The sequence below is a fragment of the Bombina bombina genome, chromosome 4 (genome assembly GCF_027579735.1).
Source record: "Bombina bombina isolate aBomBom1 chromosome 4, aBomBom1.pri, whole genome shotgun sequence".
Classification (NCBI taxonomy): Eukaryota; Metazoa; Chordata; class Amphibia; order Anura; family Bombinatoridae; genus Bombina; species Bombina bombina.
The window spans coordinates 1,027,784,414-1,027,807,878 of NC_069502.1; the positions used below are offsets into that span (position 1 = coordinate 1,027,784,414).

Consider the following 23,465-nt stretch of genomic DNA (forward strand, 5'->3'; position numbering starts at 1 on the left):
CAAAAGATAAAGTATAGACTTGAGATCTGCTAGTTTTAGTGCTCCTTCAATAGTCTTAAAGAGTATTGCCTTATTCTGAATGCCTACCACTTATGCTATGTGATGTTTTATGTTTCATATTACAAAGAACACTAAAATACACTACACAAGCTCACGTGTGCTTACAAGCTTGTTGAATTAAACATCCGGCTCCTACTTTACGTTAGAGCAGCCTTAGAACAATTTATTCTGGTAGTTAACTGACCACATAGGAGTACGGCTTCCTCAAAGATCTACAAGATTCATATTATAAACCATTTTCTAACTTACAACCATTTATATTGCCAACCCTAGATGTCAGAGGCCCATAAAAGAGCGGCTCTTGTCCGCTGTACCCTCCCCACCCCACACCTCAGTCAACAAACTAGTCCAATATCTCTTTGGTATCTATCTTTACCCTTATATACTACGGGCCAAAAGTGACCATAGAGATGAGCTAATTCACCTCACCTTTACACTTATAGACCAAGTAGGTTCAAGAGAGACCCTCATATACAATGGGGAACATATCCCAAAATATAAAATTGAGGTTTCATTAATGCGTGTCCCACCTTTGTTAGTTATAATCCAGTTGTCTCTATGCTGTATTTATTGTATATATTATTGAAAGCAGGCTACAATACCACTGCATATATGTCTTGAATGTGAGATATAGTTCTTTAGTTTTCACTTGCAGTTATTTTCAGAATCCAGATATGGGCTTATCTCATATTAATGTTATCCACTCATTGGTGTCACACCGCAACAGTTCTTGTATTATATTTGCATTCATCTCATAACCATGCTGGTATTGTATATGGGCATGTTTCATATGTTGTAATCTCTCAAAACCTCAATTAAAATAAATAAATAAAAAAAAGTAAAACTGGAAAGTTTTTTAAAATTGCATGCCCTATCTGAATCATGAAAGTTTAATTTTGACTAAACTGTCCCTTTAACAATTTTTCAACATTCTGTGTTTAACCATCATGGCAGTTTTTGAGCCTCTTGATAAAAGAGCTTCACTCTATGTGGATTTATCACTTTGTTCGGGATCATTGCACATTTATGCATTTATGATATTAAATAAATATTCTAGCATTTCTGTAATCATTACAATTACTTATTTATTATTGTATTGTATAACTTTCTGTTTTTCCTTCAATAAAAAAGTTATAAAAAAAATAAAACTTTTCAATTGTCAAATTGATTTTTTTCCATTTGTATCCATTGGTGAATAGCATACTTAGGTAGGTTCAGAAGCGTGAATATGTGTGAAGTACTACATGGTAGCAGTTTTGCAACAATGACAATGCTATATTTTGTGCAAACACTGCTGCCATCTAGAGCTCAAAAGTGCATAACTGCTGCCATATAGCGCGCTCCAGACAATTCTCCTGAGCCTACTTACCTGCCTTTTAATCAAGGATACCAAGAGAACAAAGTAAATTTGATAATAAAAGTAAAGTGGACAGATTTTAAAACTATACACTATCTGAATAATAAAAAAAAACAAAATTTATGCTTACCTGATAAATTTCTTTCTCTTGTGGTGTATCCAGTCCACGGGTTCATCCATTACTTGTGGGATATTCTCCTTCCCAACAGGAAGTTGCAAGAGGACACCCACAGCAGAGCTGTCTATATAGCTCCTCCCCTAACTGCCACCCCCAGTCATTCGACCGAAGACAAGCAAGAAAAAGGAGAAACTATAGGGTGCAGTGGTGACTGTAGTTTAAAAATAAAAACACCTGCCTTAAACGTGGACAGGGCGGGCCGTGGACTAGATACACCCACAAAAGAAAGAAATTTATCAGTGTAAGCATTAATTTTGTTTTTCTCTTGTAAGGTGTATCCAGTCCACGGGTTCATCCATTACTTGTGGGATACCAATACCAAAGCTACTAGAGACACGGATGAAGGGAGGGACATAGCAGGAACTTAAACGGAAGGCAACCACTGCCTGCAAGACCTTTCTCCCAAAAATAGCCTCCGAGGAAGCAAAAGTAAAATTTGCACATTTGTAGAATTTAGAAAAAGTATGAAGCGAAGACAAATACTGTCCAACAGAGGCACTCAATTTTTAAAAGCCCATGTGGAAGCTACCGCTCTAGTGGAATGAGCTGTAATTCTTTCAGGAGGCTTGCTGGCCAGCAGTCTCATAAGCTAAACGGATTATACTTCTCAGCCAAAAAGAAAGAGAAGATGCCAGAGAGCCTTTTAGGCAATTAATTTTCCTCCCTTTCTGTCCTGAAGTAGACAACAAACAATGCAGATGTTTGAACGAAAATCCTTATTAGCTTGTAAATAAAACTTTAAAGCATGAACCACGTCAAGATTGTGTAATAGACGTTCCTTCTTTGAAGAAGGATTAGGACACAGTGACGGAACTACAATCTCCTGATTGATATTCTTATTAGATACCACCTTAGGAAGAATCCAGGTTTGGTACGCAACACTACCTTATCTGTATGGAATATTAGATAAGGGGAATCACACTGTAAGGCAGATAACTCTGAAACTCTTCGAGCCGAAGAGATAGCTACCAAAAACAGAACTTTCCAAGATAAAAGCTTGATATCTATGGAATGCAGAGGTTCAAACGGAACCCCTTGAAGAACTAAATTTAAACTCCATGGCGGAGCAACAGGTTTAAACACAGGCTTGATTCTAACTAAAGCCTGACAAAACGCCTGAACGTCTGGAACATCTGCCAGACGCTTGTGCAGAAGAATAGACAGAGCAGAAATCTGTCCCTTTAAGGAACTAGCTGACAATCCCTTCTCCAATCCTTCTTGGAGAAAGGATAATATCCTAGGAATCCTGACTTTACTCCATGAGTAACCCTTGGATTCCCACCAATGAAGATATTTACACCATATCTTATGATAGATTTTCCTGGTGACAGGCTTTCGAGCCTGAATTAAGGTATTAATGACCGACTCGGAGAAACCATGTTTTGATAAAATCAAGCGTTCAGTCAGCCGCAGAGAAATTAGATTTGGATATTTGAATGGACCTTGGAGTAGAAGGTCCTGCCTCAGCGGCAGAGTCCATGGTGGAAGGGATGACATGTCCACCAGATCTGCATACCAAGTCCTGCGTGGCCACGCAGGTGCTATCAAAATCACTGAAGCTCTCTTCTGCTTGATCTTGGCAATCAGACGAGGGAGGAGAGGAAATGGTGGGAACACATAAGCCAGGCTGAAGGACCAGGGCACTGCTAGAGCATCTATCAGCGCTGCCTGGGGATCCCTTGACCTGGACCCGTAACAGGGAAGCTTGGCGTTCTGACGAGACCGCCATCAGATCCACTTCTGGTTGCCCCCATGGTTGAATCAGCTGGGCAAAATACCTCCGGATGGAGCTCCCACTCCCCCCCGAATGTAAAGTCTGCCGACTTAGAAAATCCGCCTCCCAGTTCTCTACCTCCTGGGATATGGGATAGCTGAGAGATGGAAAGAGTGAACCTCTGCCCATAGAATTATCTTTGAAATCTCCAACATTGCCAGGAGGCTTTCGTATCCCCCCACTGATGGTTGTTATAGGCTACAGTCATGATATTGTCCGACCTGAAATCTATGAACTTGACCGCAGCTAGTTGAGGCCAAGCCTGAAGAGCAATTGAATATCGCTCTCAGTTCAAGAATGTTTATCGGAAGGAGGGCTTCTCCTGAGTCCACGAACCCTGAGCCCTTCAGGGAGTTCCCAGACTACGCCCCCAGCCCAGAAGGCTGGCATATGTCGTGGACTTTAGTCCACTCTGGCCTGCGGAAACTCATTTCCCCTGGACAGATGGACCCGAGAGAACCACCAGAGAAGAGAATCCTTGGTCTCTTGATCCAGATATAGCAGAGGGGACAAATCTGTGCTAATCCCCATTCACTGATTGAGCATGCAAGTTGCAGTGGTCTGAGATGTAGCGGGCCAACGGAACTATGTCCATTGCCGCTACCATTAGGCCGATTACTTCCGATACACTGAGCACTGACGGCCGAGAAGTGGAATGAAGAGCACGGCAGGAAGTTAGAAGCTTTGATAACCTGACCCTCTGTCAAGAAAATTTTCATTTCTACTGAATCTATCAGTGTTCCTAGGAAGGAAACTCTTGTGAGAGGGGAGAGAGAACTCTTTTCTTCGTTCACCTTCCACCCGTGAGACCTCAGAAAAGCCAGAACAATGTCCGTATGGACTTGGTGATTTGAAAAGGTCGACGCCTGTATCAGAATATCGTCTAGGTAAGGAGCCACTGCTATGCCCCGTGGCCTTAGAACCGCCAGTAGGGACCCTAGAACCTTCGTAAAGATTCTTGGTGCGTGGCTAAACTGAAGGGAAGAGCCACAAACTGGTAATGCCTGTCTAAGAAGGCGAACTGAGGAACTGATGATGATCTCTGTGAATCAGAATGTGGAGATAAGCATCCTTTAAGTCCACGGTAGTCACGGTAATTGTGAGAGATGAAATCTCCCCCTTGAAGTCAGAAGATATCCCTGGGAAACAATTTCTAATGCCCATGGGATCCTGGATGTCTCTTGCCCAAGCCTGGGCGAAGAGAGAGAGTCCTGCCCCCCACTAGATCCGGTCCCGGATCGGGGGGCTACTCCTTCATGCTGTCTTAGAGGCAGCTGCAGGTTTCTTGCCTGCTTCCCTCCTTATTCCAAGCCTGGTTAGGTCTCCAGACTGGTTTGGACTGGGCGAAATTTCCCTCTTGTTTTGCATTAGAGGAAACTGAAGCCTGTCCCCCACTCTTGAAGTTTCGAAAGGAACGAAAATGATTCTGTTTGGTCCTTAACTTATAGGACCTATCCTGAGTAAGGGCGTGACCTTTTCCTCCAGTAATATCAGAAATGATCTCCTTCAGACCGGGGCCCGAATAGGGTCCTGTCCCCTTGAAGGGGATGTTAAGAAGCTTAGACTTTGAAGTACGTCTGCTCGCCAGGACTTAAGCCCATAGCCCCCTACGCGCCAAAATGGCAAAACCTGAATTCTTAGCAGTTCGCTTGGCTAAATGAAAAATGGCGTCAGAAATAAAGGAGTTAGCTAACTTAAGAGCTTTAATCGCTGTCTAGAATTATCGTCTAACGGGGTCTCCACCTGTAGAGCCTCCTCAAGAGACTCAAACCAAAAAGCGCTGCAGCAGTAACTGGGGCAATGCATGCAAGAGGCTGGAGAATAAAACCTTGATGTTTAAAATTTTCTTAGGAGACCCTCCAATTTTTTATCCCATAGGATCTAGGAAAGCACAACTGTCCTTGACGGGATAGTTGTACGCTTAGCTAGGGTGGAGACTACTCCCTCCACCTTAGGAACCGTCTGCCACGAGTCCCGCTATGGTGGCAATCTATGGAAACATCTTTTTAAAAGCAGGGGGGGGAGAGAACGGCACACCTGGTCTATCCCCATTCTTTAGTAATAATTTCCGAAAACCCTTTAGGGACTGGAAAAACATCGGTGTAAACAGGTCCTGCAAAGTATTTGTCAGTTTTACACAATTTCTCTGGAACCACAATGGGGTCACAGTCATACCAGAGTCGCTAAAACCTCCCTAAGCAATAAGCGGAGGTGTTCAAGCTTAAATTTAAACACTGTCATCTCAGAATCAGACTGAAGCTAACGCCTTCCCCTGAGTCTGAAATGTCACCCACAGATAGAGCTCACCTGCCTCGGCTTCTGAATATTGTGAGGGTATATCGGACACAGGCAATAAAGGCGTCAGAAAGCTCTGTTTTAATTCTAGCCCCAGAGCTGTCTCACTTTCCTTGTAGCCCCCTGGAGTTTGGAAGAATACCTCTGTGAGGTAGCATTCATACCCCCAACTGCCGCCATGTCCTGTAAGGTAAAAGAATTAGACGCGCTAGATGTACTTTGCGTCCACTTGAGCGGGAGTTATAGGTTCTGACACATGGGGAGAGTTAGATGGCATAATCTCCCTCTTTTTTAGTCCCCTAAGAGAAATCCCCTGGAGATAAATCTTTAAGCGCCATAATATGGTCTTTATAGTTTATAGAAATTTCAGTACATTTGGTACACATTCTAAGAGGGGGTTCCACATGGCTTTCCTAACATATTGAACCAAGGAGTTTCCTCTGTCAGACATGTTTAACAGACTAGTAATGAGACAAGCAGCTTGGAAAAACACTTTAATAAAGGTGAAACAGCAATTAAACAAAATGTTACTGTGCCTTTAAGAGAAAAAACTAGCACTTAAACTGCCAAAACAGTGAAAAAATACAGTAAAATCTTTGAAATTTTTACAGTAGTGTGTAAGGGACTAAAGCAACATTGCACCCACTTGCAAATGGATGATTAACCCCTTAGGCCCCAAACCGGATTGAAAAACGGTTTGGGGCCTGCTGAGGCTCCTAACCTGCCCTTAAATACGATTTTGTGCAGAAATAACCCCTTTTGAAATGGTTCTCAGATGCCAGAGGACTCTTCTAGGAAAGCTGGATGTCTCAGTCTGTATTAAAACTGCACAGTTAGAGTGCTAAAATAGGCCCCTTCCACCATGTACTGGATGTCAGAGGGGCCTTAAGAAAATACTCCTGGGAGTATCTGACTAGCCATGTGGAAACTAGGCCCCAAATAAAGACTTATCTCCCTCAGAGAAAAAACGTCCTATTTATGAAATCATGTAAACGTTTTGTCACTAATGCAATATGAATATTAACATGAGTATTACCCTGTTATGTAAGCATGATCCCAGTCGCTGTTAAATCACTGCATCAGGCTTACCTCAAATACACAAGGCTCTGTCAGCATTTTCTAGAACTTATTCCTCTCTCTAGAAATAAAAATACTGAACATACCTCACAGCAGGTAATCTGCAGGCCGTTCCCCCAACTGACGTTTTTCCCATAATTCATCAGTTATGTGTGAGAACAGCAATGGGACCTTAGTTACAAACCGATAAGATCATCAAATCTCCAGGCAGAATTCTTCTTCTAATTTCTGCCTGAGAGAAAAAACAGTACACGCTGGTACCGTTTAAAAATAACAAACTTCTTGATTGAAGGTAAAACTACACCAAGTCACCACATATCTCTTGATACTTCCTTTCTTGTTGAGAGTTGCAAGAGAATGACTGGGGGTGGCAGTTAGGGGAGGAGCTATATAGACAGCTCTGCTGTGGGTGTCCCGTTTGCAACTTCCTGTTGGGAAGGAGAATATCCCACAAGTAATGGATGAACCCCGTGGACTGGATACACCTTACAAGAGGAAAAGAAGTTAAATACACATTAAAGAGGAGATTATTTTCTACTCTAAAATGACCCTTTAAAAAATATACCAAACTATGTTTATATCAGTATAAATATTACCCAGGCAGACTGATGACTGCAGTATTTTCTGTACGACTCCATTAAAATAATTTCTTCTTCTTTTAAAATTGCAAAATACCGATTTTAATGTATTAGACCATAGATCTCAAAGAAAAAACATTTCAATGTGAGAGTGCAAAAGGTCTTTTAGGACAATAAAATGCACAGAATGTATGATATCATATATACGATACAACGCACGCTGAAATGCTAAAAAAAATTATAACAATGTTTCTGCATTTCCGCTGAGAATAAAACACTAATAAAAGTGACATATTAAATTGTTATGGCATATTTTTGCAGCACAGTCTTTTTCTATTATTCTGGGGCTTTTAAACAGAATACAAACAGCAAATAGTATGGTTTATTCACTGCTAAACTGCAACAATATTTTTACATGTAGTAACGGAACAAGCAGATGGTAAATGATTTGCGACAGACATTAATGCAAAGCAATGCATATGTGCATTATTATATTCTGCTGGAGCTCTGTAGTAATTGGCAAAAAAAATGCTTCAAAATATAAATCAGGGAAACATCTAAGGTGATATAAAGAATAAATGTGAAAAACAGAAGTGACATGTTCATAAAGTTTACACTAAACCTCCATTTGTAGGATACAATAAAACAGCCATTAAAATACAAATAAAAAAAGATGGTACTATATTTAATAACTGCTGCGTCAACAATGTGAAAATGAAGCGCAGCACTCAGATTTTAGTATTCATAAGAGATGAGATTCTGCTCTTCTGACAAATAAACCTTCAACAGTGAGCAACTTCAGAAAAGTGTCTCTTGGTTTAACCTTTTAACGCTGTTATGACGTTCTATTTCGTCCTAACTGCGCCGGGCTTTAGCGCCGTTAGGACGGAATAGAACCTGCCTAGCTGTTTGGTTGTCCTGAAGCCAATGGTGCTTCCAGGATGCGATTGCGGTCTGGAGGGCGTGCCTAGCGTCATAGGGACGCCCCCCTGACCTCATCATTGAAATCTCACGATCGCAAGATTTCAATTTGTTTACATCGGAACGTTGTTCTGATGTAGACAAATTAACCATGTCATCAAAGGGTTAATAGTATATAGAGTACACAATAAAAGGAAAGAGAAATATAATGAATGTGTAAAGGGTTAAAAGCACAATGCCTGCAACACACCTTCAGCAAGCCCACTGGCAATTACTGAATTGTTATGATGCTACACTACACTTAGCTCAGATATAGGGCACAGCAGACAAGGATTTCTTGTTTATTCTAAATCTGTTTTGGTTAGCAATTAAAGGGACAGTAAGTATTTTAATATAAAATGTTTAGTTGTACTATATACTTTTATTATTTTTATGTAATTTATCTATGGCAAATTGTGGATTTTAATAATTCTCACAACTGCAAAAGCACTGCAGACTTCTCAAGGTTATTTCCCTATTTGGCTTTAGCAGGTAAAAACTACAAAACAAAGCAGTTTACAGATTGGCTCCTCTAAATAAGGCAAGCAGTGGGTAAAGTTTGGCTATTATAAAAAACAACAGCAGCAAACAAAATGTTAATATGTTTGAAAGATTATTTCTATAGCAAGATAACAACCCAAACGTTGTTATAAGGTGTTTTATTGTCCATTTAAGGGATATCAAATTGCAAAAAGAAAATCCTCTAAATTGTTAAAGCAATTTATTATTGCACTGTTGCTTGTATATAACTATGTGTTAAACCTCTGTTAACGTAAGCACCAGAGCAGCAATTATCTATTGGGAGCTAGCTGAACACATATAGGCATATATGTGTAGCCACCATTCTCCAGCTAGCTCCCAGGGGTGCTTTGCTGCTCCTTAATCTATCTTTTAACATAAAACTGCCAAATCTACCTGAACCATGAAAGTTCAGTTATAATTATACTGTTCTAATAAATGGATAAAAAAATTAAAAATTTAAGCAACCTTCTAATTTACTCCGATTATCAATTTTTATTCATTCTCTTGGAATCTTTATTTGGAAATGTAAGAATGTAAGCTTAGGAGCCGGCCCATTTTTGGTTCAGCGCCTACTGATTGGTGGCTAAATGTAGTCACCAGTCAGCAAGCTCTACCCAGGGTGCCCTGCAGATTTTTTTTTCTCTCTCTCATTTGGAGCCATAAAAAATGTAAATAAGCACAAAGCAAACAAGGTGGAGGTTTAACAAATCAAATTCACGAATTTCCTCCCCACTGGGTTAAAAAATAAGAATATGAGTTGTCTTAGATTCTCTTTAAACTCATTAGGATTATATATGACCTTTTAACTATGAGATGTGGCAACTAAGATGATCCTACAATGGGATATTCCATTGATAATTTTGTATCTCATTAAGAAGCCAATAAAATATAATAAAGTGGGGGGCGGAGCTAGAGAGCAACCGCATCGGACGTGTTTTTTGGAGCTCCTGAGCCCAATATTTGTTCTAACAGCATACTACTTATAAATAGTATTTTATTACATTTGTTTAATATCTAATCGATTAGGACATCGTCTACCCCTCAAGACGAGTGTACCTTTGTGGGACTTAAGAAAAATTCAGTTACAGTCTGACCGATTGGTGAAAAGCATTTGAGAGGCCGTACTGCTTACCCACTTCCTCCCCATCCACACTGCAGCTCACTCACTCCAGAGGGTCGGGGCTCCGCTCCGGAGTGCATCTGTCACACCAGTAACTGAGATCAAAGGGGTTGGAACAGGAGACTATCACCTCCGGACAGTTACTACAACTTACAATAGAAGTAACAGTGCGACCGCGGCCTTGTCGGTACTGTTACCACGTGGCTGGTGGAGGACTTGACTACAGCTCAGACCGGGAAAGTCCCCTGTGTCGGGGAAACACATCTCACGACCAGCTAGGAGTAAAGCAGAGAGCTTTCAGATTGCTCGGAGGAGCTGAGCTGGATACTACCACAGCACCACGCCATCAATAGTAAGTGCTCACACGCATAGGGCTTCAGCCCCACTACATATACGGGTTATACAAGGTGGCTAGAGGAGAGGACACCATACATGTAAAAGAGGAGAGGGGGCAAAAAGATAAGAGTTCTTTATGTGACATTAGCCAATAATTAATCAGGCCTACTTTTGAGAATAGGAGATTTTTCTGGAATACTGTAACAGGCCTCTGGAGCGCATTAACTACACAGATCACTTTTAAAGAATACTTTATGTGAACCAACTGAAGGCAGCAAGACACTAATTACAGCACTTAATTGGCCTGGAAGAACCTTGGATGCTCTAACACAGAGTACTCAGACTGTTGAGAGATAGTACGCAGTCTTTAGCTGAATATTATAATACCTGTGAGACACCCTTACTGGATTAGCTTCCTGTATGATCAGTGCATACTGCGACTTCGGGGGACCTTAAAGGGCCACTAAACCCAAAATCTTTCTTTCATGATTCAGATAGAACATACAAATTTAAACAACATTACAATTTACTTCTATTATTTATTTTGCTTCATTTTTTAGATATTCTTAGTTGAAGAAAAAGCAATGCACATGGTGAGCCAATCACACGAGGCTTCTATGTGCAGCAACCAATCAGCAGCTACTGAGCATATCTAGATATGCTTTTCAGCAAAGAATATCAAGAGAATAAAACAAATTAGATAATAGAAGTAAATTAGAAATATGTTTAAAACTGCATTCTCTTTCTAAATCATGAAAGAAAAAATGTGGGTTTCATGTCCCTTTAATCTACAGGTCCTTGAAGCCTAATATTCTAAATCACGCTCAGCTACTGAATTACATTCCCACCTAAGTAAAAACTTAGCTGATCTCTGTTGAAATTTTACCAGCTATAGTGAGAGGTTATGGGACTGGTGTGCATGGTCTAATTACAAATACATAAAATCATAAAACTGTTTGCATAGCCTCTTGGAAACTGGATTCTTGCAAGGATTGTTGGTTTTGCTAGACTACATGACTCTGGTCTACACAGGGACTTGTAAGATTTCTCTTGTTTTAAGTGAAGGAAATATGATGTGCTAAGAGGCTGCTGCACTCCTCCCTACCAGTGTGAAATAACTGTGGTCACCCAGAGAAGTTTATTCCTGACTAGACTCACATATTTGTCTAGAGATAATTGCATCCAGAATCTAAACTACTCCTGATAGAATGTTGCAACAGGCGAAAAAGAAGCAGAAAGGTAACCAATCCTCTAAGCATACAGTCCGGGATCACTTTCAGCCTATAAAAGAGACCCCAACCCCAAAATTTCCGATGATGATCATTATCCCCGGACCCCTCAGAAGAGAGGTCTAATATGAGATACTCTCCCACCTTCACGCTCGCAAGGTGAAGTGATTACCATAGACTCTATAAAACAGCTCCTGGATAGACAAAGTCAATCCTTTGCAAAAAGATTTGACAAGTTGGAAAGGTCCTTTGATGATTTACGGAAGGAGATTACTAACAGTGAATGAACGCACAGATATCATTTAACGTTAAGCAGGAGGACTTCTAGTCGATCACACAAACTGGGTTAGTTATAACCCAGAACCTTGCTGATCAAGTGTCTTCTCTGGAAGCAAAGTTGGCTGATCTTGAGGACCGAAACTCGATGGAATAATGTCAGAAGTAAGGGAATCCCCGAGTCTGTCGGTGGATTGAAGTTGGCTGATCTTGAGGACCGAACTCGATGGAATAATGTCAGAATTAAGGAATCCCCGAGTCTGGTCGGTCCTCAAGAGTTGGAGAAGTATGCACAAGCATTGTTCCGAGCTATCCTAGGTCCTACTGGAAAAGCAGATGCAAGAATCGACAGAATTCACACAGCGGCTAGGCCCAAAAACCTCCCTATGGACAAACCCAGAGACACAATAGCTCGGCTGCATTACTTTACTTACAAGGAAAAGCTCACAAGAGCAACACTGAGGCATCCTCAGCTTTCTGATCAATTCAAAAATGTTGCCCTATTCCCGGATTTGTCCTCATATACGCTGCAGCAAAGGAGATCTTTTAATGATGTCAATAAAACACTACTACTTCACCAAATCCGATACCGATGGGGGATTCCCACAAGATTAATCATTACCAAAGATGGGTACCCCAGCACACTTGCCCTCTCCCCAAGGTATCGCGGCTAAGTAACCACTTGTTCAGGTGTGTCTCCTGATAATGTTACTTCCCCTTTAAATAAGTAATATATATGAGTTTGATATGTAGCCTTTTAAGTTAGATTGGAGGAAAATACCAGGAATATAATCTCCCAAAACAGAGTAAGGCACAATAATATGGTAAGCAGAATAGTGTAGCAATAATTCCTTAGTTATACCAGGCAGGCAATAAGCAGTTAATGCAGTAAAAGCACAAACAGGAGAGGTAGCTGCAATTGATTTAGGCACGTTGTTAGTACAGACAAGCTGAATAGGCAGTCTGAGATTACAAGCAAGCTGATTAGGGCAGTCTGATATTACAAGCAAGCTGAATAGGCAGTCTGATATTACAAGCAAGCTGAATAAGCAGTCTGATATTACAAGCAAGCTGATTAGGCAGTCTGATATTACAAGCAAGCAGAAGTAGGGCAGTCTGATATTACAAGCAATCTGAATAGGCAGTCTAATATTACAAGCAAGCTGATTAGGCAGTCTGATATTACAAGCAGGCTGATTAGGCAGTCTGGATATTACAAGCAAGCTGATTAGGCAGTCTGATATTACAAGCAAGCTGAATCAATTCTGAGGATGTTACTCACAGTGTCCGGATACCAAGTTAAGATTTGTAGCAGAACAGACAGGAGCAAAAACACCTTACCAGATTCGGCTTCTTTTAGGAGAGGTGAGAGTTACCAGGAGTCTGCATCTGAGAGCAGCTTGAGAAGCGAGATGCAGGGAATACAATGTCCTCAGGATAGTTCAACGGAAACTCTTTAGTTATAAACGGACTGCTTCAGAGCTGGAGGAAGGAGATTAGCAAACTTCTTCAATAAACCAGCAATGAAGCAGAGGAAGTGGGGGCATTTTATCCAAAACAGGAAATGAGGTAACTGCTTTGTTTAAGGTGGACATGTAATAATATAAGAGAATGCCTTCTTAAGGTGGAAATGAACATGACACCAAGACAAGCCCAGGACCTGCTGAGGGGGATGGCATCTTCCAACTGGAGAGGAAGCTGACAGCCCGAACAGTCCACCAAGGAGTGGGGGCCTCCGTTGAGAGCAGGGGCCCCAGACTGGAATCCAAATAGGCAAGACCCTGCCCGCTGAGTCCTTCTCCTTTTTTTGTGGGAGGACATTTAGTGTTCAGTGTTGGCCTTATGAGGGCTACGACCTGGGTGTTGCCACACTCTCTTGTCTCTTTACATCGAGACTAAGACTGCTTGAAGTTCTCTAACGACATCAGAGGAGTGGTAAAGTAAACCATGGACAGTTACCCTGTTAAATGTTTAATCTTTCTATATGTTTGCACTTAAGTTTATGAGTGTTGTTTGTTTTTTGCTTTTTATTAATCAATGATTGTACTACATTTCGTAATCTACGAATTGATAGGATGTGGTTCCATATATTCACATAGAGTATGATTCCTGTAAATCTATGTTTTTTTCGAGACTAGGACTGCTAGAATTTCTCTATCGACATCTGAGGAGTGGTAAAGTGAACCATGGTCAGGTACCCTTTTAAATGTTCAATCTTTCTATATGCTTGCATGTGTGTTGACTTGTTTTTGCTTTTTATTAATCAATGATTGTACTACATTTTGTAATCTAGAAGTTGATAGGATGGGGTTCTGCATAGTTACATAGAGTATTATTCCTGTAAATCAATGTTTTTCTTTTCCCTTTTTTTTTTTTTTTTTGTTTTGTTTTGCACTATCCACTCTCTTAGCCTCAACATGGAAGGTGTCTATCAACTAAATGCCTGCTTTTTTCCTTTTATACATATTTTTGTTTTAGTGAACACTGATTCACTGAGAGAAGCCTAGGGGAGTATTGCTGACCATTGTAAGTGGAGTCCAGTTGATGCTTTAATCATTGAGATATCCCTCATGGACATGTAATTGTTAACTGGAACTCCCTTGTTGTTCCTTTTCATGTATGACAGTAAGATTGGAATAAGTTGAACATGCTCATCCTGTCCGTATTTTTTTTTTTTTCTTTTTCCCTTTTCCCAGTAAACAAGGATTGTACTATATAATGTATTTTTTTATTGTACAAGTTACTGTCTATGATGATACTGACCACAGTTTATATTGTTGCGTATAGTTTATGTTTCTTATACACCGGTAGCGGAGGGGAGCATTGCTGTTGGGCTCTCCTCCGCTTCCATCCCCCCCCCCCCCCCTACATTACATTTTTGGTGCGGTTAGGGATAAAATAATTTATCCTCCGCATCCTACCTTTGGCAGAGTACTGCAGTCTCTGCCCAGCCTGAAGAACTGCCTTATCACCACTTAAGAGGTACTGTTGTTGTTTTTTTGTTTGTTTTTTCTCTTCCTCACCTTCTTCCTCTTCTACCCTTCCTCTGGCCCTCCCTCCCTCTTTCCCCTCCCACAGACAAAATGAAGATTGGCATGCTTAATGTAAGGGGCCTTAACTTCCCACCAAATGGAGTTTACTCCTTAAGTTTCTAAAAACCCAACGTCTGGACATACAGGGAGTGCAGAATTATTAGGCAAGTTGTATTTTTGAGGATTAATTTTATTATTGAACAGCAACCATGTTCTCAATGGAACCCAAAAAACTCCATTAATATCAAAGGCTGAATAGTTTTTGGAAGTAGTTTTTAGTTGTTTTTAGTTATAGCTATTTTAGGGGGATATCTGTGTGTGCAGGGGACTATTACTGTGCATAATTATTAGGCAACGTTAACAAAAAACAAATATATACCCATTTCAATTAGTTCATTTTTACCAGTGAAACCAATATAACATCTCAACATTCACAAATATACATTTCTGACATTCAAAAACAAAACAAAAACAAATCAGTGACCAATATAGCCACCTTCTTTGCAAGGACACTCAAAGCCTGCCATTCCATGGATTCTGTCAGTGTTTTGATCTGTTCACCATGTCAAGCAGTTGCGTGCAGCAGCAACCACAGCCTCCCAGACACTGTTAGAAGAGGTGTACTGTTTTTCCCTCCTTGTAAATCTCACATTTGATGATGGACCACAGGTTCTCAATGGGGGTTCAGATCAGGTGAACAAGGAGGCCATGTCATTAGATTTTCTTCTTTTATACCCTTTCTTGCCAGCCACGCTGTGGAGTACTTGGACGCGTGTGATGGAGCATGTCCTGCATGAAAATCATGGTTTTTCTTTAAGGATGCAGACTTCTTCCTGTACCACTGCTTGAAGAAGGTGTCTTCCAGAAACTGGCAGTAGGACTGGGAGTTGAGCTTGACTCCATCCTCAAGCCGAAAAGGCCCCACAAGCTCATCTTTGATTATACCAGCCCAAACCAGTACTCCACCTCCACCTTGCTGGCGTCTGAGTCGGACTGGAGCTCTCTGCCCTTTACCAATCCAGCCACGGGGCCCATCCATCTGGCCCATCAAGACTCACTCTCATTTCATCAGTCCATAAAACCTTAGAAAAATCAGTCTTGAGATATTTCTTGGCCCAGTCTTGACGTTTCAGCTTGTGTGTCTTGTTCAGTGGTGGTCGTCTTTCAGCCTTTCTTACCTTGGCCATGTCTCTGAGTATTGCACACCTTGTGCTTTTGGGCACTCCAGTGATGTTGCAGCTCTGAAATATGGCCAAACTGGTGGCAAGTGGCATCTTGGCAGCTGCACGCTTGACTTTTCTCAGTTCATGGGCAGTTATTTTGCACCTTGGTTTTTCCACACGCTTCTTGCGACCCTGTTGACTATTTTGAATGAAACGCTTGATTGTTCGATGATCACGCTTCAGAAGCTTTGCAATTTTAAGAGTGCTGCATCCCTCTGCAAGATATCTCACTATTTTTGACTTTTCTGAGCCTGTCAAGTCCTTCTTTTGACCCATTTTGTCAAAGGAAAGGAAGTTGCCTAATAATTATGCACACCTGATATAGGGTGTTGATGTCATTAGACCACACCCCTTCTCATTACAGAGATGCACATCACCTAATATGCTTAATTGGTAGTAGGCTTTCGAGCCTATACAGCTTGGAGTAAGACAACATGCATAAAGAGGATGATGTGGTCAAAATACTCATTTGCCTAATAATTCTGCACACAGTGTAGTGTTTCTTCAGGAGACCCATTGGGTAGAGTCCAGGGTGGCCATGTTTAGACCTAGAGATTACCCCATATGTGTCTCCTCAACGTTCCATAAAAAGGCTAGAGGGGTTTCCGTGCTGATAGGTATACATATCTCTTATGAGCCTGTTTATCAGGAATCTGACCCCTCGGGCGATACATAATTAATGTCTGCCATTTAGATAATGTATTGTGCACCTTGGTGGCCCTGTACTCACCCAATGTTAATCAGACTAGCTTCCTTCGTAAACTATTGATAAGGTGCACCGACTTAAACAGGGCCATGTGTTTATAGGTGGGGACTGCAACCTGGTCTGGGACCCGAGTAGAAACACTCCTCTCCCAGGGAGAAGAACATTACTCCCAACATTTCAGAAATTTTGATTTCCAAGTATTGATTTCAAGATGTCTGGAGGGCGTTGAACCCCAATGTAGATGATTATACTTGCTACTCGGCCTCGTTCCAGTCCTTCTCCAGGCTTGATTACTTCTTTTGCTACTCCTGGACTCTGGAGAAAGTGATGGGAGCGACAATTGTGCCCTGTGTATGGTCTGACCATGACGCAGTTGTTCTAGAAGTAGCTTTCTCACAGTCGGGCGGCATGGGGCGTTCCTGGAGATTACCCGAATATTTACTCTCGGATGCACTTGTCCCTTCTTGGGCGCAAGAAATAGAGGATTTCCTCTGAGTGAATGAATCTGAAACGGTTTCTGCTTTTACCTTATGGGCAACGCTTAAAGGGACAGTCTACACCAGAATTTGTATTATTTAAAAAGATAGATAATCCCTTTATTACTCATTCACCAGTTTTGCATATCCAACACAGTTATATTAATATATGTTTTACCTCTGTGATTACCTTGTATCTAAGCCTCTGTAGACTGCCCCCCCCATCTCAGTGCTTTTGACAGACATGCAGTTTAGCCAATCAGTGCAGACTCCTAAAAAACTCCACGGAGCGAGCACAATGTTTTCTATATGACACACATGAACTAGTACTGTCTAACTGTGAAAAACCTTTAAAATGCTCTGAGCTAGGAGGGTGGTTTTCAATGGTTTAGAAATCAGTTTGAGTCTTTCTAGGTTTAACTTTTAAAAAATACCACCAAGGGAACAAAGCAAATTTGATGATAAAAGTAAATTGGAAAGTCGTTTAAAATTGCAAGCCCTATCTGAATCATGAAAGTTTAATTTTGACTAGACTGCCCCTTTAAGGCATATATGCGAGGCTATTTATCCAGAAGGATATGACTACACTACCTTGAGGGGGCAGCTTAGGGTGACGAGATTGAGTTTAATTGGTCAGTAAAGTTTAATCTCTTAAGAACAAATTGAAAATTATGAACTGGGACGGGTCAAAACAAAGGTGATAGAGCCGACAGATAATTGGCACATTAATAGAGATCTCTGCTGTAATTTAACAAGGATATCGTATATCACAAAAGGTGGAAATAGATACTATTCTCCAAGTGATATAGGTGAAGTCTTTGTTGATTACTATAGCCATTTGTATCAGATTTCAGAGGTCTCATTATGCCCCGATGTCCACGATCTTTGATTTTTTAGCTGCACTCCAGCTACCGCAGGTCCCTGAGAACTTTGCAGATTCCCTAGCAGCTCCTTTTACTATGGAGGAAATTAATGTGACTATAAAAGGCCTTAAAACCCATAGATCTCCGGGCCCTGATGGCTTCGATGCTCTATTCTATAAAAAATGTGCAGCTCTACTCTGCCCTCTCCTGCTTCGGGTATTTGGTGCGGCCGTGGACACTGGTTTTCCCAGGGACTTTCTCGAAGCATCCATTATTACGATACCTAAACTGGGGAAGGACCCCTCGCTGTGCGAGAGTTATCGACCAATCTCCCTTATTAATGGTGATGTGAAAATTTATGCTAAGGTCCTGGCCACGCGTTTGTATAAGGTCTTACCATCCCTGATCCATCCTGACCAGGTGGGGTTCACCCCTGGACGCCAAGGATGGGACAACACGAGGAGGCTCCTCAACATCTTCTTCGAGATAGCTTAGCTTGGGATCCCACTGGTTACCCTGTCATTAGATGCGGAAAAAGCATTTGGCAGGGTCCGGTGGGATTACATGACAGAAGTATTGCGCGCATTCCATTTCCCTACCATATTTGTGATGGCGGTAATGGCGCTGTACTCGGGCCCCTTGGCTAGGGTAAGAGGGTTGGGGTTTGTTTCTAGGGCCTTTGCTATAAAGAATGGCAAGAGACAGGTGTGCCCCTTGTTGCCTCTTCTTTTTACCCTGATGGTGGAGCCTCTGGCGGTCAGGCTTCGGACAACCCCGCTTGTTCAAGACCTGGTGCTTTATGACACCCCGCACACTTTAGCGCTATTCGCAGATGACCTGACAGTATTCTTGTCAGAGCCAGAGGAATCGCTCGTATTATAAACTTAACTATAATAAGACAGAAGCATTTGCTCTGGGGTTGACTACTACCAGATTAGGTCATCTGAGGAACCTATACCCATTTAAGTGGTCCATGGATAGCTTAAAACATCTAGGAATAATACTCTCTCATGACCCCAAAATAATCATAGCTAAAAACTATGAGTCCCTCCTTCAGGTCCTTAGGGAGATGATCGGCTTTGGAAGTGGACAGGCAGGGTGATGGCCATAAAGATGCTGTTACTCCCTAGGATGACTTATCTCTTCAGATGTCTCCCTGTAGCTGTCCCTGCCTACCTTCTTAATCATTTCCAGTCAGTCTTCACTAAATTTATCTGGAAGGGTCGACCTCCAAGGCTGTCTCTCCCCCAATTACAAAAGCCAAAGAAATGCGGTGGCATCTCGGCTCCTAATGTTATTTATTATTATAGGGCAGCCATGCTCTCGCATATAGCAGCTTGGGGGGTTCAGGATTGCACTTCACGTTGGATCCAGATAGAGCAGGCCTCGTTGCCTGCTGGAATTGATTTGGCTGACTTGATTTGGATCCCGGATCATGCTGATATCCTCAAAGAATTCATGGCCCCATAATAAAAACATGCTTACGATGTTGGAGGGAGCTTCGCTCTCATAAAATGGTTGCGCCACATCCCTCACCAATCCATTCAATTAAGGCATTAATGCAGTGCCTTCCGATTCGAGGCTTAAGAGATGGGATACTTTGGGGATCAGGCAGGTCTCGGACTTCTAAAGGGGTGATACCCTTGTGATACCACCTCATGATTATCCACTGGAAGACTTTCCTAAGGACCTACAATTTGAACATCTTATATTGACTTTGCTCCTCCTGTCCTGGGGTTTTCCAAGGTCAGGCCCCCGTTCTCTTACTCAATGGGAGAGGAAATGGATGGCGGGCAAATCTCTTCGGGGTACTCTATTGTTCCACTATAAGCTATTACTTGACTCCCCACAGTTTGTTAAAACATAATCTACCAGGGACTGGGAGGAGGGATCTGAGAGTGGTGTATCATGACGGGGTCTGGCAGCGTGCTCTCCAAGACGTCAATGCAGCAGTTCGCTGCTCTAATCTGTTTGAAACTATACATTAAAATACTACTCAGATGGCATTGGGTCCCGACCAGGTTGCATAGAATCTTTCCTCTAAGATCTGCGGAATGTTGGAGAGGATGTGTACAGAGAGGCACTCACCTGCATGTTTGGTGGGATTGACTTAAACTAGGGAACTTCTGGGCTCAAGTGACAGACTTGTTAATACAGTTGCAACCTGGTGAGGCGACTCACAGGGAGACACAGCACTCTTCCACCTGGGATTACAGGAGCTTCCAAAGCCAGCAAGATCACTGTGTGTTATTATCCTCCTGGCTGCTAAGCTAGTGATAGCTAGACAATGGGCTAGGAACTCCCCTTTAACACTAGCATCAGTACTTGAAACCTTTGGCTATATTCAGAAAATGGAAGAATACTCATTAAGAGTTGGAGGGAACGCTACAACCTTTATTGTTCAGTCTGGTATTTATGGTACGAATACAAGAGGAGTAACCTAGACCCGGACTTGGCTGTTTAAACTAAATGAATAGCGGGATGATAGTTTTATGCCAGGATTAAGGGCTACTGACTGACAGACTCCTGCTCCCCTCCTTGACCTCCGACAGGGCCATCCCTTTTCATCCTCTCTATCCAACTATACCATAGTCCATCTCTATCCCCTTCCCTCCCCCTTCCCTTTTTTTTCCCTCTCTTTTAAAGGTGTCAGGATCCAGTCGTGATTCTTTTGAAGTTCTTCGGTTCTCTTTTCAAAAACATTATAATGTCTGTATTTCATATATCTCACTGTTACATATTTTACAATGTTTACTGTTCTCATCTTATAGCTGTTTATGTCTAAACAGGAGAAAACTAAACATGCAGTTTCCCTAACTCTTTATTTGGTGTTATTGACTCTTCGAGATATTAATGAGTGTCTTCAGCTATACCCCAGTTTTCAGGTCCCTTGGTGGATCTCTTTAGTATTGATGACACTGTAATAATAAAAATTGAGGTGGAACGATGAAGGCAATATTTCGAGCTAGTTAAGCAGGAACTGATTTACTACTAACTGTTGTATTGAATTATGTATCCAATTTTTCTTGCATTATTGTATCTGTGATGATACCCTTCAATATGTAACTGTTTTGTGATTGTTTTGACTACCTCAATAAAAAAAAAATATATAATAATGTACTCACTCGTTTTGTACATATTAACTATATAGCAAACCCGTTAATTAGCGAACTACTTCATATCAGCTGTTTGACAAAGTTTTACCTTAAAGGGATTTGGGCTACACCTAGGGCATTCTGCTGAATAGCATTGACATTCTGTTGAATCCAACTAATCAGCCTTTGGTGATTGGATGCTATATACAGCCCAGATTGTGATGTCATCAGTGGGCTGAGCTTGGCAGACATTTCAAAGTGGCCAGAAAAAAAATATTCATTTTAAAAAACATTTTTACTGTTCCTGCTGTATGATATAGAAAGGGGTGCCAATGCTTTTTGCGGCTTAATCTAAGGTAAGACTTTAAGATGACCAAGTTGTAGACTGTCCATTTAATGCGCAAATGTGCCGCGACATGGCATTTCTGGCTGCACACGTCAGTGCTTCAATTTCTTTCCCCATAAAATTCCTCAACCGTGTTTAACACCGGGCCCTCCTTATAACAAACTGATCTATACTGACTCATCCCAGTGTTTCCCTGGCAACCAGGTGCACCCTACAGTATGGTGGCCCTGTCCTCATTGAGCTGCCATTGGTTACATCTTGGTCTTTTATCCAGCAGCTATGGCATACAGACGAGAAAGCACTGCAAGCGGTGCCAGAAGCCGTAGTGTATCTCTGTGCATGGCCCAACTCCCCTTTCCTATTCCCCCCTAATCCTCTAGTTTCAGGGCCAGCATACTGTAGGGCATGCCTGGCTGCCAGGGAAACACTGGGATGAGTCAGTATAGAGCAGTTTGTTATAAGGAGGGCCAGAGGCCTGGGAAAGGGATAGGGGTAAGGTAGTACAGGGATTAACCCTGCCCGTGTTAAACTCAGTCGAGGAATTCTATGGGGAAAGAAATTGAAGCACTGACGTGTGTGGCCAGGAATGCCATGACGCGGCACGCATGCCCATTAAAGTAAAACTTTGTCAAACAGGATGTGATGTGGTTCGCTAATTTCACGGGTTCGCTATTTTCTCAGAACACTGGCCTCAATCTACCAGCAGCGCCTTCGCAATCAACTGGTAGATTTTTTATTGTTCTATTGGAATCCCCTGATCTAATGCAATCAGCGTGCTCTAACCCAACAGCTTATTATTTCACCTGTGCTCATGAAAATATGGCCTGTTAATGTGCCCTGAGGACTGGAGTTGAAAAACAATAATCTAATGAAACCCATAGCAAGGCAACTGGTTAATAACTGATCTGTATAAAGTAGAAGAGTTGAATGTCACAAGTGAGTTCTGGGAAATTTCTGAACATACATCGAAAATATTAAAAAAATGTAAATAATATAGTTTGATTCCTTACAAGTTATTTTATGTTGCAGCATTAGTTTTAACAATTATAATAGGGATATGTGACACATAAACTGGACTATCAGTGTTTTTCGTTAAAGGGATAGTAAACACCTTGAGATTTTGATATAAAATATTTAGATAAGCATAATGAAACAACTTTGCAATATATTTTCATTATTTATGTTGCCCCTTTTCATGTACTTTATCTATGAAAAAAGAGCAATTTCTCTAACTTTTAAATGTACCCTGATGACTTAAGGCTATAACCTGACTACATAGCTATCCTCAAATTGGCTTTAACTGATAGCAACTACAAACAATTCAGTTTATACTAGCATTATAGCTGGGGCTAGCTTTGTTGTCTGCAAACTAAAGCCCAGATTGTTTGATCCAAATAAGGCAAATAGTGGGTGGGGTTTGATTTTTGAAAACTAATTGCAGCAAAAAGAATGTTAATTTGTTTTAAAAACATTAAGACTTGGCTGATATGCTATTTTATAGCAGCACACCAGAAATATTATGTCATTATAAAGGTGTTTCCTGCCTTTTAAGGCTACAAATAATTTTCATTATCAATTACAAAAGCTATTCCTACCATTAACCTTTACTTTTACCAGAAGGTGTGTGCAAAAATAGCAATTTGAAAGATCAGAAGATAGTTGATCACCTGAAAATTAGAGGGGTATGCACCCCCATTCAAAACAGGAGAATCCCAATCTGATGAAAACATAGTGGTTTAAAGGGGCTCTGTAATAACCACCCTCCACAGAAAAACTTGGTAGGCAAAGACAATTTCTCAGAGCTATCAACTGAATTGTAGGAGGGCATGTGTACACTCAGTTGAAAGAGGGACTTCACCCATTTCAAATGAGTGGTCACATGTCCCTCTAGGTCAAACAGGGACTCAGTTAAAGGGACAGTATACACTAATTTTCATATAATTGCATGTAATAGACATTACT

General features: G+C 41.3%; 1 protein-coding gene across 1 annotated transcript in view; it reads right to left on the reverse strand.

The window, feature by feature from the left end:
- NDUFAF5 (NADH:ubiquinone oxidoreductase complex assembly factor 5) overlaps nt 1-23,465 on the reverse strand; it is a 162,349-nt gene that overhangs the window by 134,714 nt on the left and 4,170 nt on the right. The gene's annotated exons all lie outside the window — the stretch shown is intronic.